Source organism: Ochlerotatus camptorhynchus, unplaced genomic scaffold, assembly GCF_037179485.1.
Source record: "Ochlerotatus camptorhynchus isolate MF236.1 unplaced genomic scaffold, CSIRO-AGI_Acam_v1.1 ptg000279l, whole genome shotgun sequence".
NCBI lineage: Eukaryota > Metazoa > Arthropoda > Insecta > Diptera > Culicidae > Ochlerotatus > Ochlerotatus camptorhynchus.
The window spans coordinates 150,211-156,210 of NW_027040768.1; the positions used below are offsets into that span (position 1 = coordinate 150,211).

The following is a 6,000-nucleotide window of genomic DNA, read 5'->3' on the forward strand; positions in this document are numbered from 1 at the left end:
AAGAGTTTTTTACGCCATACTGCTCTATATACCAGAAATAAATTACTTATACTACTATCAAACAACGCTTTTTTCGCTATGTTCCAAATAACTACACGAGCAGCAGCCCAGTTGCGGGAACTATTTAGATGATCCATCTGTTTGCCTTTGTATTTTCATACTGATAAGAATCAAGCGACTGAATTTGATACTAGCTACTTTCGATATAAGTTACGAAAATTCCACATTGAACAAAACCTATTTTCATAGCCCTACAAAATAAATATCCTAATCAGACTCCTTATCAGACATTCAGTTTAACAATGCAAGTACAATTTTTCACACCAGAATGTCGCTACTGATATCATGGCACTTATGTTTTGTAGTAAGATAAAATAATCTATTCATAACTTTTTACTTTTGTATCAGATCAGGAGAGAGAAAAATAAGAACCAAAACGATTATCTTATGCAGTACTCACCACTGAAAACTACACTTATCATTTATCTACAAAAGCTGAGTTGGAAAATGCGTTCCAATGGCTGAAAATATTCCGAAAATATGTGAACTGATAAGACCGATCACCTCCCAGTTTATGTGTTCTTATCATCTTTGTTAGTATATAAGAGCTCATAAGGCATGAAAATGCTTCCATCCTATGTGTAAATACCAACACAATGTTGATGCGCAGTACGCATGCTCGAAAAATTTCACACTTTCAGTACAATGTGCATAGAATTTTTATCAGTATTATAAATGGAAATTTTCTTTCGATAAATATTCACTCAAAATCCACCCACTGCATTGTTGTAATTTTTTTTTGTTTACTTCTTCCCAAATTGGGCGAGCATAACATGTTGAATGAAGCTTATACGAGCTAGGAAAACCGCACATGGAATGCAGATGATTTTTCTCCTCAAGTATATGTTACTCATTCTTATCACTGGGTTTCTAACACTCACACTATTGCACAACACAAATAGACCTTTCCCATTTTCCATAACTAGGAACCAATCCTGAAAAAAAACAAACCTGTTTTTAAGACCACAACTTTATAACATGTTGTAATAATTTACGAAGAAAAATACCTTCAAGATAGGCTTATAACATGTTATAACTCTGTAGTTTGAACATAGCAATAAATCTAGATCAACATTTGAAATAGGTGGAACAACAAAACGTAAGCAATGTCTTTAAATGCTAATTTATCGAGAGTCAGAATACATCCATGCAGTCTAACACCAGCATATGATAGAGCAAACTTCCTTTATCGAATGGCATAATTGGTTTGCGTGGATGCGTTTCGGTTCTCGAGAAAGTTTCGTGGGTGTGTTTTGATTCTCGGGAAATTTGCGTTATAACCATTCCCGGATAAAAATAACCATATAATTAAATTGGCAATTAACCCTATTGTAATTAAGAGATGAACTGAAAAATCTCTATAATATAGAATTTAAAAAAAAAAACCTATTGCAATTGAATGCAATACATATCAATACATGTCATATGATCAAATAGTCACAACAAAAGGTTTAAAATAATTTAAAATTCTATGTTATCAAAAATTGAACAATAAAAAATACAATATATTGTTATGAGATCAAATTTATTCGAGAAAAAATAGATTTTTTATGGTTAGGGTAACTAATAACCCACCTTTTCTATAGTAAAAGTCTTGTTTAAAGATTCTATTGTACATAACAATAAGTAATGTATTTTTTTTTTATTGTTTTTGACTATAAAATTTATGGTTGCTACAATAAATGTTATTGCATTGTAACAAAAGGTTCTAATGTTTTTGTATGGTAAATTGTTGGTCTATAATCACATTGATTTTAAATAAAACTATTCGTAATTATCATTCAGGGTTCCATAGAAAACATCTAAGTTTTGCACAAATCGAAACTATGTTTTTTTTTTCAACATTGCACCTTTTGCACCATTTTGGCCACCTTTTGACGATAATTCACTTTGTTTACAATTTTGAGAAGTTCAGTTTGTTGGTACAAATCATATTCAACGGTGTACGTAAACATTTCAACCACAAAATGCACGAATATTGTAATTTAATCGGTTTTCTGAGGTGTGGCCAAAACTAGGAACCCATGACCAATACTGGTTCACCTGCCCTACCTAAAAAAAATCATACTAGAAAAAATATTAGTTTCCAAAGATCAATACAGACTATATATTACTCTATTGTACAATTTAGCACTTTGTTACATTCAAAATTGTAAATTTTTAATTTTACCGAAATCGGATGGATTATTTGTAGCGCCGCCGGAGTCTACTTTGGTGAAAAATGCGCAATTAATTATATGATTTGAGTAGTAGCTATATTGAAGATCCGAGAGATGTCGCCCCTTCAGTGGTAGGAAAATCATTTTTGCAGTATGGAGAATATCAGAAAATCCACGATTTGTGACTAAACATGCTTTCACAGAAGAAAACAAATAAACGAGTGTTTACCTTATCACCATAGTAATGTACTCGTGCAATTTTTGTGCATCTAAAACTGCCCATAAAGACGATAATGAATAAAAACTGAAAATTTTCATGCACTTCCCAATGGTTTCCTACCATTCCCATACATTCAAAGTGACTGGCTCTCTGGATGTGGATGATGTCAAAAACAACAAAACATGATTAATGAATTTAAGCACAGGTAAAACCAGGCGTTTGACATATAGCTGAATACCCCATAAAAAATTTGACAGATGGGGAATTTCCCTGTAGACCGACGAAATCGGTTGTTTACAAAAAAAGCCTATTAATAAACCGACAACGTCGGGATTAGTACACTAGTTATTTTTGTCAACATATTCGTTAGTGTATTTAATCGGATTCCGCCGGGACCGTCGACCATTAGATTTTATCTAGTGTAAAATCTGGAAATTGTATGTTTTTTGATCGGTGATTATTTTATTGTACGTATTAATATACAGACGAAGTCGGTTTACGTAGTGATTATAAAATAGTGACAGTGAGGCTAAGTGAGTGCAGCTTTATTATCAAATTTCATTACAACCTGGTAAGTTTTTTTTTATTAATATTTTTGTTTTTTAGGAAAGCATACAATGGCAAGCAGGTGGAGTACCTGGCGTAGTAAAAAAAAAAGCTGCTAAACACAAAGAATACAACAAGTTATATCGCCAATACCTGGAAGAATCAGATATGAAAAGTGATTCCGATGATGATCTGCAGCCCTCAATGGAGCATGAACAATGAAGCATGAACGACGGAATTGAAAGCAGTTTTGAAGGAAATGGAGAGCCCTTGATTGAGACACTGCAAAAGGATGGAATACATCATAATGTGAAGCCCACCTATTTCCATCCACCAACTACAGGTCTTATAAGTGAAGCTGGTCCTGGTCTTATAAGTGAAAGAACCCACTGACTTACAGATTTGCTGAATTTTGGATCTGTACAAGATATGAGACGCCCACTCGTATCCACATATAAGACCAGAAAATGGATGCAAATATCTAATAAGTGAATGCAGGAGGGGGGGGGCGGTCTTTCTTGCATTGGAACAATTCTCGGTGCATTTGCCGTTGCTTTTGTTAGCCAATACAACCTTTTACGATACTGTATTGAAAAATGTTCAGGAAAATGCAAGGAAAAAATATTAAAATTACAAAAAATTTCAACTTATCCCAAAGGTAAAATCAATGAAGAAAATCTGTTCATTGTCCTTCAAGGTCCTCATGATTCTGAGTGCTAGAATATGTTTTAATTTATATACAAACTTTCAAAACCACAATGTACTAAAGCAGTGTTTTTTCTGTTTCTCCTAGCAGCAGTGACACCACAGACAAACAGACATAACACATTGTATATTTCTCACTGTAAAACATCGTCGCTAAAACATTACCGCCATCTGTTGAGTACACTGTGGTGGATAGTACGCTGAACAGATGGCGGTAGTGTGTAAACGTCAAACGCAAAGGAATTGACTATGCGCGCCACAGGTGGCGGTACTACCAACTACGATACTTTTAGATTGACCGTTAAATGCTTGTTCAATGAACAACTTGCGAGTGTTATGTCTCTTTGTCTGTGGTGACACCGTGCATGAAAAAGAGCGAGACGATTAATTCGAGGCAGAAAACTTTAACGATCTCAAATCTAACGTTCCACTGAAATATCGGCTTGCATATTTCGTGTCACGTTACCACCTGAGTGTTGAAGCTACCAAAACATTAATAGAAATACTTCGTGATGAAGGTCTCGATGTTCCGATCAGTCGTATGACCTTGTTGGAAACTCCTCAAAGTGCTTTACTGCCTAAAAAAGTTCACCCTGGTGAATACGTCCATTTTGGAATTAAAAACACGTTTTCTAATTTGGTTGATGATCCAATTGTGTCAACAATGAGCGAGATAAATTTAGACATCAATATCGATGGTCTCCCCGTTTCAAAAAATGGAAGATGCTTATGGCCTATCCTAGCTGCATTCCCAAACGTGTTCGAAATCTCTCCGAATGGTCAGACTAAATTTTAAAATTCGCCTGTTCATATGTGACCGCCCAGCAACGTGTAAAATAAGCGGAACGATGTCACACGTCAGCAAACACGGTTGTCCGATTTGCGAGCAAGTTGGTAGCCGCGTAAATTGTGTCATTGTTTATTCGAAGGAAGAGAGCTGCGCACGAACTAACGAATCTTTTCGTCAGCGAGTGGATCCTGAACATCACCGTGTCCAGTCCGTTTACGGAGTTGAGCGCATCAATGGATTGGATATGATTCTACAACTAGGAGTAGATCCTATGCACGCTTGTCACCTTGGTGTAACAAAAAAGATACTTGAAAGCATGTTCGGGAAGTTGAAAAAAGCCGGATACAAAGGAGGAGATTGCGTAAAACTGATCGAATTAAAGCAGGTTTGTTCTGCTGGATTTAATTAAGATGAAATATTTGTCTAATTTTTCACTTTTTTTAAAAAGGTTCATTTTACTTTGAATTAGGGAAGTTCATTCCAAAGGAATTTGCAAGGCGTCCAAAACCATTCGAAGAATTGTCTAACTTTAAAGCAACCGAATTTCGTTTGTTTGATTCTTACATTGGTTTGCATGTCACCGTGAAGTTCTTTGAAAAAGAACAACACGAGCATTTCATGTTGTACTATTCTGCTCTTTGTCTGCTTTCTATCAAACAATGACATAGAGTTAGCAAGACAATTTCTTAGAGATTTTGTTCATATGTTTCATATATTCTATGGTGCAACTGGTCTTACGCACAACGTGCATATGTTATTGCATTTAGTTGAATTGTATGGAAATCTGTCCTCAATCAGCGCATTCAGGTATGAAAACTTTATGCAAGAGATAAAAAGAACTCAAAAGCATCAACTTAATCTGTTTTCATCGTAGAAACAATAATTTAATAAACTGATCAACCAGTATATTTCGTCTGGTTTCATAGAAGCCCGGCTACAACTCTGTCATCCTACTAATCGTTCGATTTGGTCGCTTCTGGTTGACTGATTTCCTATGTTTTCGACTACCGATTTCGTGTGCTGACGCGCTGACTGGTTGATCAGTTTATTAAATTATTGTTTCTACGATGAAAACAGATTAAGTCGACAAATAAATCAGCATACGCAATTGATAAAACCAAACGAAATAGAGTGGTTAATCGGTTCATTCAGTTGTTTGTACGATGGAAAAGATTAAGTCGACTGTTAAATCGGCTTATGAAATTGTTGAAACCAGATGAAGTACACTAATTAATCGGGTAATTAAATTGTTTCTTCTAATAAAACATACTAAATCGACAGATATAATTGAATAATGCATTGGCAGACAACATTATTGATATCAAGTGAGCGTATACTAGATGGTACAGAAGAGGAAATTGAATTCAACAAATAAACATTATACACATTTGGTTTTGAAAGGTTTATTTATTAATTATATAGAGAGAAAAACCGACAACATTTTACGACTATTTCAGCGGAGTATAGGCAGGGGATTCAACGTCTTCCTCGATGTCATCATCAGATTCCTCCGAACCCTG

General features: G+C 35.0%; 1 protein-coding gene across 1 annotated transcript in view; it reads right to left on the reverse strand.

Annotated features, from left to right (window-relative positions):
- The window catches only part of LOC135706456 (metabotropic glutamate receptor 7-like), a 123,858-nt gene extending 123,270 nt beyond the window's left edge, over positions 1-588 (reverse strand). Inside the window, exon 1 of the mRNA XM_065228069.1 lies at positions 461-588. The gene's annotated coding sequence lies outside the window, so the exon portion shown is untranslated. The remainder of the gene's footprint in view (positions 1-460) is intronic.
- Positions 589-6,000: the final 5,412 nt, after the last annotated feature.